This window comes from Mustela nigripes, chromosome 7 (assembly GCF_022355385.1).
Source record: "Mustela nigripes isolate SB6536 chromosome 7, MUSNIG.SB6536, whole genome shotgun sequence".
Lineage (NCBI taxonomy): Eukaryota > Metazoa > Chordata > Mammalia > Carnivora > Mustelidae > Mustela > Mustela nigripes.
This window is the reverse complement of record NC_081563.1, coordinates 45,633,692-45,643,533: the sequence shown is the minus strand read 5'-3', so window position 1 is coordinate 45,643,533 and position 9,842 is coordinate 45,633,692. Positions and strand designations below refer to the sequence as shown.

Below are 9,842 nucleotides of genomic sequence, written 5' to 3'. Positions count from 1 at the left end.
ATAAAATAAACAATTTATCTTTTGCTAACTAGCCTGCTAGTTTAGGAAGCTCTTCGAGTGAAATATTTTCTTCAGCCTTTGTAGAAGCAAAGCATTAAACAAACTCAGTACCTTGGTGGGAATTTGGATTGTCTTTTGGAGAGAGTGTGCAGAATTCTCCGCTGCTTTAGGTAGAACAAAATCTAGAGACAAAAGTTTCAAGATTTCAAAGATCCCTCACATCATTGAAGCTCAGCTAAACCTCTGAGATTTTGTAGCTTTATCTTCCATTAACCTCAGTTTTATGTCAAAAGTTGATTTCACATATAAACTAATAATTAAACTATTTGAAAAAAGGGGGTGAATGGCAATAGTTTAGGTAGAAGAGTAGACAGAAACTATTTCTTAACTTTCATGTAAATTTTGTATTTGTTTGCTTGTTTCCAAAGTACATTGTTTTAGCCTTGCTCTACCGAATCATCCCAGCATCTTGAATCTTGTGTAAGATTTATAATGCAACATTTTTTGGTATGTGTAAAATATTTGAGTAAATGTTTGCAATCTGCAAATAAAAGCTCAGAAAGTGAGAAGATGATCCCAGTTCTTTTGGTGATTGGAGAGGAGATGAGAAAAATAAGATGCCTCCTTTTGTGGTTCTTTCAGTCACAACTGTTTTGCTTTCAACCCTCTCTCTCCTACCAAGAGAGCTCAAGGCAGTAATGTGTCCTGGGTCCTCTGAAATTTTTCAGTAATGGCCACTGTAATTCACACCTTGATTTGTCCCGGGTCACTGGCAACTATGATGGATTATGATTGCTGCACATTCAAAAGGTTTTTCCAAGGTTACACAGTGAGGGTTAATATTCAGTTCAGCCACAGCACTAGGTGGAAGAGGAAACTTCTGTTATATATTCAGTAGCTTTAATCAAAGCTTAGAACGTAGTCTGTGCTCTCAATAGAAGTCTTGTAATCTTCCTGAAGCCAAGGGCATATTTAGCTCATACTTAGTAGGTAGTCAGAAGTATGTGTTGCATGTAGGGCTGAGTAAGGATATCACTCAAACATGTCATCAAACAGATAGCTGAGTAGGCACAAGATATTCCATCCACAGGAAAAAATAAATGGCAGATTACTAAAAGCCTAAAAGGCACACATTTTCCCTAAATATTCAGAATTACGTTAATTCAATTAATCACAGTGTTTTCATGCAAGTAGAACATAACCTAGCTAGAAACAGAGATCTTCTTCCTTATATTAGGAACAATGACCTACATTCCTGTGTTTGTGAGGCCTGTTTTCTAATTATGCCCTTTTGTTGGGCTTTTCTCTGCCAGCACCCAGAGAATGACAAGGGGATGAAAAAGATGGAAGCAGGAGAAGGGTTTGTAACCCTTGTTCATTTTGGCCACAGACCAGATGACTCTGGTTTGTCTAATTTGTAGAGGGTTTCAGAAGTAAAACTGAAAGCAATATTCCATCCCTGAGTACAGAGACAAGATTTTGGTGTCATGGGAGAGACATTAGAGATCAAATCTGTTAAAAAAAAAAGGTTCATTCAATATTCCACACAACTTGGGGGCATCAAATATGTGCTGGGTTATTCTGTCTTGGTATTCCAGAAAGGGAAGATAAACAGCAGCTATTTTCCAGCTTGTATCAAATATTTCATACATTAGATATAGATGCTATGAGAAGAGGGATGAGGAATGTTAGTCAAGCAGGAAATACAGTTTTCAAAGGATGATCTGGGGAAGTGATGTCAGGGTGGCCAAAGTGAGCTGGGGACTCTGAACAAACCACAGGTGACATGAAGCAGGTGGACAAGATGTTCCCTGAGGGCTCTGGGCCCTACATGGACCTGGGTGAGGCAGCAGGCACACGGGGCTCCTGATGGACTTGGCAGTCAACAAGAAGGCAGTTCAGTTTGTGCAGAGTTTTTAAATGATTTTGAAGATCTGCTTGATGATGATGATATCCAGTGAGACACCACCCAGCAGTGCGTGTGGTCATGCCTGTTACATAGTGGCATGACAGAGTTCCTCAAAACCAATTGAAATGGTTCTAAAGAACTCATGGACATTACTTGCAATTAGGAGATGGTTAACCAAGAAAGAGAAAGATGGTTTTAACCATCTACATGAGGCCTGCTAATCTCTGATTGTGACCAAATTTGTCCTTCAATTTTTACAAAAAGCAAAGTATATAAAATAAATAAATAAGGATGGTCTGGGAAGGTCTCTGAGACATTTAAGCCAAAGGACTTAAAGGAAGTGAGAGAAAAGAATAAGCAAATAGAGAGAAAGCATTCCTGGCAAGGACAGAGCAAGTGCAATGGCCCTACAGAGACAATGTGTCCCATTGTCAAGAGTCTGCAGGGAAAGTCTATGTGGCCAGAGCCAAGTAAGCAAGGGGTAGAACTATGGGAGATGAACTTGAAAGCTAATTGGGGAGGAGATTGTGTGAGGCTTTTTAGACCACTGCAGAACTCTGGTGGAAGACTGCCAGAATCTGACTTTCCTAACTGCTTTGTTGAGAATCTACCAGAAAAGGCAAAGGAAAACAGAGTAAACTCATGAACACTGTTCCCCTAATCTAGGTAAGAGAGAGTTGAGCCTTAAGGACAAAGAAAGATTAAGCTGGCATACACTCTAGCAACTGAAAGTTATGGGCGATGGGGCAATATTAAAAAAGAGGTTCAGCCATTTACATGAATTACCTCAATTATACTATTATTATAACTTACCATCTTCAAAGTAGTTCTGTACTAGAAACTACAGAGTAGTTCCTAAGTTCTGGGGAAAATACTAGTGTTTACCTTACAGAGTTATGATGAAGACAAAATGCAATAATCCTGACAGAGAGTATATGCTCAATAAGGGATGATAATGGCTATTAATTATAGAATTTAAAAAAAAAGATTTATTTATTTATTTATTTATTTGAGAGAGAGAGAGAGAGAAAGAGAAAGCAGAGGGAGAGGGAGACAAGCAGATGCCCCATTGAGCACAGTACCCAATGCGGGGCTTGATCCCAGGATCCTGAGTCAGACACTTAAGAGACTAAGCCATGAAGGTGCCCCCTATAGGGTTTGATTAAGACAGACAAAATCTGGTCCACATAACTTCACTTCCTGTGTATTTTGATTGATGAAGCTAGTACTCTTCATCATTCACTTAGTTTTAAGTCGAGAGAAAGAATTAATACAAATCTAAGAAGCATACTTTCTATATTTAATGAAAGACTCCTTTTGGCACATCTTTCTATGGCCTTTGCCTAGAGCAGCTAGCACCTCCATTTATCTGTCCTAGTGTTTTTCTCTTATTTTCTGCTCAGAGCTGTTTTTTTCTAATCCTGGAATTCTATTTCTTCACACTTTTCTACAGTACGTTTTATGGTCCTCCCACACTACTCAGAATTCCCTTCTGCAACAAAGCCTCTAGGCAGTATCATCTCATCCGGTCCAGGACATCATCCCAGCATCACACCTCTTAGCATCTCCATAGCTGGAAACTGTCAGGGTTTCCTTTCCTTTTCACATTTGCTGATTTACTCTTTTGGAATGGGCTCCATATTCTTGTAGATAGGCTGGTTCTTTTTCTATACCTCTACAGTCCCCTTGAACTTGGAAAGGAGAAGATACCGTAGACATCTCCTTCACTTCACAGGCTATTGGACAGCGAGGCAGCTTATACACAAAGCTGCCAAGAATTAAATTCTAGACTTTTCCCTCCACCCTGAAATAGAATGTGGCTCTGCTGGGCACTTAAGGTAGAGTAGTTAACATAGAAAAAATTCACCATCGAGCATTAATAGCAGCAACAATGAGAAAGGATTTATATCCAGTCACTCATGTCACAGGATATAAGCAAGTTAGAACATTTTTAGATAGGGTTCTCATTATCTAAGGGCAAAATGTTTCAGTTTTGTTTTTGATTTTGATTTTTCCCTAGAAGGGCTGGGTGATGCTGCACTTGAAAAGGAAAATCTTTTCCTGCCAGAGTCTTCCCTGATCTTAGTTAGGAACGACCTCTAACCCTACCTATTAAAGTTTAAACACAGAGAATGGCCAGCCAGTAACAGACCCAGGCTGACCCCTAACCCAGCCACAGAATTCTCCCCAACCACTGGGGCACCTTGTTAAGTACTTATTTATTGGGATAAGAGAGTTGAGAAGGAAGAATATGGCTCACTCTCCATCAGACATTCCTCTGGTCGATAGCATAAGCCCTGTTAATGGATAAAAGTCAGGAACCACAAGGAGTTTTAAATTCAGGATTTTCCAGGGGGAGAACAAGGATCCCAACCTCAAATCAGATTATCAGCCAAGAATGGCGTGTTCCCTTCATGATTCCTCAGCAACACACTCTGAGCTTTCCCTACAGTCCTTGAGCACCGTCTGCTGCTGCTGTTGCTACTGCAGATTCCACAATGCATTCTTCTCTCTCCTCCACTTTCTTTTTTTTTTTTTTTTAAGTTTTTATTTATTTATTTGAGAGAGAGAGAGAGAAAGAGAGCATGAGACCAGGGCAAGGGGCAGAGGGAGAAGCAGACTTCCTGCTCAAGGATGTAGGACTCAATCTCAGGGAATCCAAGATCATGACCTGAGCCAAACTGACTGAGCCACTCGGGCGCCCTGTCCTCCACTTCTGCTATCGGCTTTCATCAAGGCACACCCACATACTTCAGCAGCACCCCAGTCTCTGGCCTGCTGGGTACACTAATGTTCCTCCACGGCCACTCTTGCCAGTGACCACTCACCTGTTCAACAATTCAAAGTAGCCTCTCCACAGAGGTATAATGCCCTAAACTTCTGTTCAGACCTTCAAGGTTTGCCAAACTGAAATATGCTCACATCTCCTCTCTGTTTTGTCAGCGAGGCGGATCTACTTTTCCTCTCATACTGTCTAATCCCCACCTCCATTCTTTGCTTATATTTTCTCATTCACTCGGAGGGCTTTCCCTTTGCCACTTATTTAAATGCTGCCCAACATTCAAGACACAACCGAAGTCCTACCTCCCCGATGAAGCATCTGGAATCACTTCAGTCTTCAGTGTTATTACCATTATAATGGTTACCTTGTAGTTTAGCGATTAATTGTCTTCACCTCAGTTAATATGTCTGAATCTTATCTATAAGGTTGTAAGATGCTTAAGAAAAAGATCCTTGTGTTTTACTATTGCTTAGCCCAATTCCTCACACAGAGGAGATGCTTAATTTTATGGTCATGCCGTTGGATCGATACCTTATCTAATGTGAAGGAGAACAGGAATTTGACTTCAGGGTTAGGGAAAACAAAGATTTTTTTTTCTTCTTGTAATCCTGAAAGTCCAAATTCTCCACCCAAAAAGAAAGAAAGAATTAGGCTGTCTTGTTTTTTTATTGTTGGGGGGGGGCGTTGCTAAAATTGTAGAATAATTCCAACTCTGCTCTGTTCAAGGAAAGACTTCTTGACTTTCAAAAAGGAACAGTTGTTCAGAGATTATATAATCCAAACCTCAAGGAGAATTCAAAGCCCAGAGAAATGAAGTCTTTGCTCCAAGTCACAGAGGAAATAAACAGTAGAGCAATGACCAGATCCTAAATCTTTTGAATTTCCAGCCAGAATTCCTGCGTGAATCTCCACATATTGTCCCTTTGCATTTTCTGTTTCTGGTATCTACGTGGTAGTGATAGAAAGTCACTTGACAAGTACTTTGTGAGTTTTCTATGCCCCAGGCTCTGCACTAGGGCTTATGAGACCAAGGAGAAATGGAAATAAAAATGACATGAATTCAAATTTAATACTCAGGATTCCAAAACTCTATATTCTTTTTTAAAGCAATGTTCTTAACCTTTCTTTTTCTTTTCTCTTTTTTCCCCCTTTTGAGTCACAGAACCCACTAATATTATAATTAAAATTACAGATTTAAGAAAATTTATATATACACAAACCAACAAAACACTGCATAATTTCAGGGTTTTGCAGACTCTTGAACCTCTAGGTTATAGTCTCATTTATGAAACATTGGAAAGCTTTCTTTCAGCACCTTCAAAAATAGAGCCATGGTTTTATAATTTACAGAGTCCAGATGCTAACCCTCGCCTTTTCCTCCTCCCTTTTGAGTGACTGGAGGGAAGGCTGCAGTCACAGCTTTATCTCCTCCCTAAATAAATAAGCACTTCCCTGAGTGCCTCCAACTCCATTGCTCCAGATGTTACCCTGGATAAATGGCTCATTCAGGGCTCAGCAGGGCCCAGGTCATGCTCCAAGCTGATCCGCTTTTCTGTGCCCTGCCCTTGCCCCTCAGAGAAGCTTCCCTGCCACTCTGCCTATTTGGAAAATCCACACTCCCACTAGGGGCCCGAGAGCAGAATGTGTTCTTGCATCATTTTGGCAAGGCTGGAGAGGAGGGGAGGGAGCCGAGCTACAGAAAATACTGGTGAAAGGCCTGTGGGGTTTTCACATGGTGGCTCTGGAATGAAAGAGTCCGTGGAAGGAGAACTTCTCTCAGAAACCACGTATCATGGAACTTCTCCAGACAGGAGAAAGTGAGGAACAGATGGCAATGAACAGGCACAGGCACCATAGGGACAAAACTTGAGTGGGAAGGTGTAAGAAGGCAGAAGCCATTGGCAGCAGTGGACAAAGGGAGAAGGTCCACAGCATGGAACCTACATATGGAAAGTCAGGATGAGATACAGAAGCCAGGACCAAAGGGCAAGAGACTCGTTCTCACAAAACATGAAACCAAGGATAGGGCCAGCCAGTCTCCTTCCCTAGAAGACAAGAGAAGCTCCTACTGGATATCATTGCTGGAGACTAATTTCTGCATTGAGAATATGAGTCACTCTACAAAGGATGAGGATAGTACTCTTCAACTATATGTGCCTGATCATCACATGAGGAACATGAATAAAAATACCGGGTCTTCTTGGAGTAACCTCTTCCCCAGTTTGCCCAAGACTTCCCTAGTTTTAACACTGATGTTCCTAGAATGATTTCTCCTCAGTCCTGGGTATACTGGGACAGCTGGTCACCCTGTAACACCTCTGATTATTCTGATTCCGTAGTCTGGGATGAGGCCCAGAAATCTGTGCCTCTCTCCGGCATTCCCAGGTGACTCTGATGCTGAGGCATGAGGAGGGTGGGCCAGACGACACGTATAGGTGTTATATATATTTAGTCCCTGGCATAACCTGCCAAGTAGGTCTAGAAGAGGAAAAAATTAAAAAGAGGAAGGAAAGCAGAATTTGTTGATGGTTTCTGAAAATTCTAAATCAGATGTTCTCTATCCTTTGAATCACAAGGAAAGCTTTTAAAACCACTGATGCCTGGCCCATGTCTGGACAATTGCATCGGGTTCTATGTGGGTGGGATCTGGCAGGGGCAGGAATAAGAACCACAATGTACTGGGCAGCCTTTTCATTTCCCAAATTATGGTGTCCGGTGGAGGTAACTGGAAGCGAGTGAGAACTAGTGAGAACCCACATCTGGACAAAATAGCACTCTGCCCCAGCTGATGAGAGCCAAGAAGTCCCTCTAGAGTGCTATTTCTACTCCTCGGTGCCACTGCCCAGTAAGGAAGTAATTAAGTAATTGACAAAAATTGTCCCAGATAATATTAGAGAAACCTACACATATTAGCCTCCAGTAATTACAAAAATGAAGCCCCTTTGAATGGTCTGCAGGAAATGTGTCCGTTTCTCTCTGTGCCTGAGGCAGTCACATACCATGGGTACAATATAACCAAACCTCCATCTCTCAGAACAATTTAGAGATTTGGGCACCCACTTCCTTCTTTTCTATGGTTAAGTGATGACAAGAATTCGGAGTTAGGGAAAGGGAATCAAGACTAATGATAGAAAATGATAAGAAAGGTAAGGAAAAAGGAAGGGGTGAAGAAGGAACCACATTTTAGATTCAAGTCTATCAATCACAACCACCTTAGAACATGAAGAGGCTCAAAAGCAAAACACCAGAGAACAACAAAACAGTTATTTCACCCCAAACAAAGGGATATATCGTGTGGTGTTGATTCTCGCCAAAGTCTATGAGACAGCTGACTGCTAAATTGGCAGAGGCCCATAGAAGGTATGCCATCTTACTGAAGGACGTTTGAGGAGAAAAGAGAGGAAGCTATAACTTAAACGTGCACTTCCTTCCCACTTACACAGATTCTTCAGAAGACAAATGACTCCTCAGTTTATATAACAGGGAAATGTAGTTCCTTGTAAATGGACAGCAGCATAGTATAGGAACCTAATAAAATATAATAACATGAATAAAAATGATAGTGTAATCCTTGGCAAAATATATAGCAATATGAAAATGTTTTGCAATAAATTGTTATAATGGTTAGCACTTTGAATTAGAATAGCAAATACTTCATTATAGAGTACTTACGTTTTCCTTTTTATCTATCACATATCAAGACCAAATATGGGCTTGAGACTTTTATGGTACCTTCTGCCTAAGGACTGCACCTTTGTCATTGGAGAAATTTTTATCAGATTTATTTATTAGGCCCACTTCTGCATTTGGATCTGTGCAAAGCACAAACTTAAATAAATAAATAAAACATCTTTTAAAGCAGTCAAAGACCTTACACATCATGGTAAATATTCCTACTGAAACATGTACAATGCTATTAAAACAGGTGATTCACACCTGAAAAGGAAAAACATGCCCCATCTGTAGAAGGATAATACCAAAATCATAGAACTTACCAAACATACCAGAACATACGTGGCAACTGTTACCTCAGTTTGCATGTCTCAAGACTCAGTAAGCACCGGCGGTGGGCTTCAGAAGGGCAACAAAAGGAGGGAACAAACATCAATGCACGGCTATTTTGCAAAGCAAACTATGTGCATAGAAGAAAAGAAGGCACATAATAATAGCAAGCTCTTAAATTTGCTTTATAGAGTCCGATCACACCTATTATCGTATTTAACTTTTATACTAACCTGCTGAAAGAGTACAATACTCTCCATCTTACAGACGGGGAAGCTGAGACTCAGAGAAGTTGAATAGCTTCCCTGAGGCCACACAGATTCAAGCTCAGTGCCAGCACAAGTGTGCCCTTGAAGTCCAGAATGAGCATCCTCAGAAGCAACCGGCCACAGCAAGCTGTTAGGAATGTCTTCTGGCTGAATCTAAAAGCAAAACAGACCCTCAGAGTTTATCTTATTCAGTCGTGTTCTTCATCTTATTTTGCAGACTTCAATGGGGACTATCTAATGCTTACAATAGGATGCGCTGCTTTCTCCACTTGTCAGATCCCTGGTTATTGATAATCATTACCAGGAGCAACAGCAGCAACAGACATGGTGGGAAGACTACTTATTCAAATAAAATCTTGTGTGGAGACCCAATGCATAAAACTGCATACATTTTCCTGTTTCTGGCCCTCTTGTTTTCTGGAATTAACATTTCTGAAGGAATATAGAAGGAGTGCAAACAGGCATCGATTCGGTATTTCGACTGCTATAAAAATAAGCACATGCATACAATAAAGGGGTGGCTGCATTTTTACTTTGTTACAAACTTGAACACTCTGATTTACAGATTGACGGTGTAGGAAGGAATAAAGTATTTCCATATTTCTATCTAGGGGGAGGGGTTTACTCAATTTCCTAGGTATAAGCATCATTAGACTAATGTTTCCCCATCATGCTTCTTTGGTCTTTCATTTTTGGTTTACATCTGATTCTGGCAATAAGCTCTTTTTAAGTTTTAGTTTCTGGAGACGATGTATATTTCTGTCTTTTTCTATGTCTTCATTGTTATTTTAGTAGAAATATGGGAGATGATGCATCAGTGGCAACTAGCCAAGCGCCATTTTAAACTGAAATCCAATGGAAATTTAATTTGATTGCACTA

General features: G+C 40.6%; 1 pseudogene; it reads left to right on the top strand.

The window, feature by feature from the left end:
- Positions 1-1,786: 1,786 nt before the first annotated feature.
- On the top strand, positions 1,787-1,961 carry LOC132022495 (COP9 signalosome complex subunit 9-like; annotated as a pseudogene).
- The last annotated feature ends 7,881 nt before the right edge of the window (positions 1,962-9,842 follow it).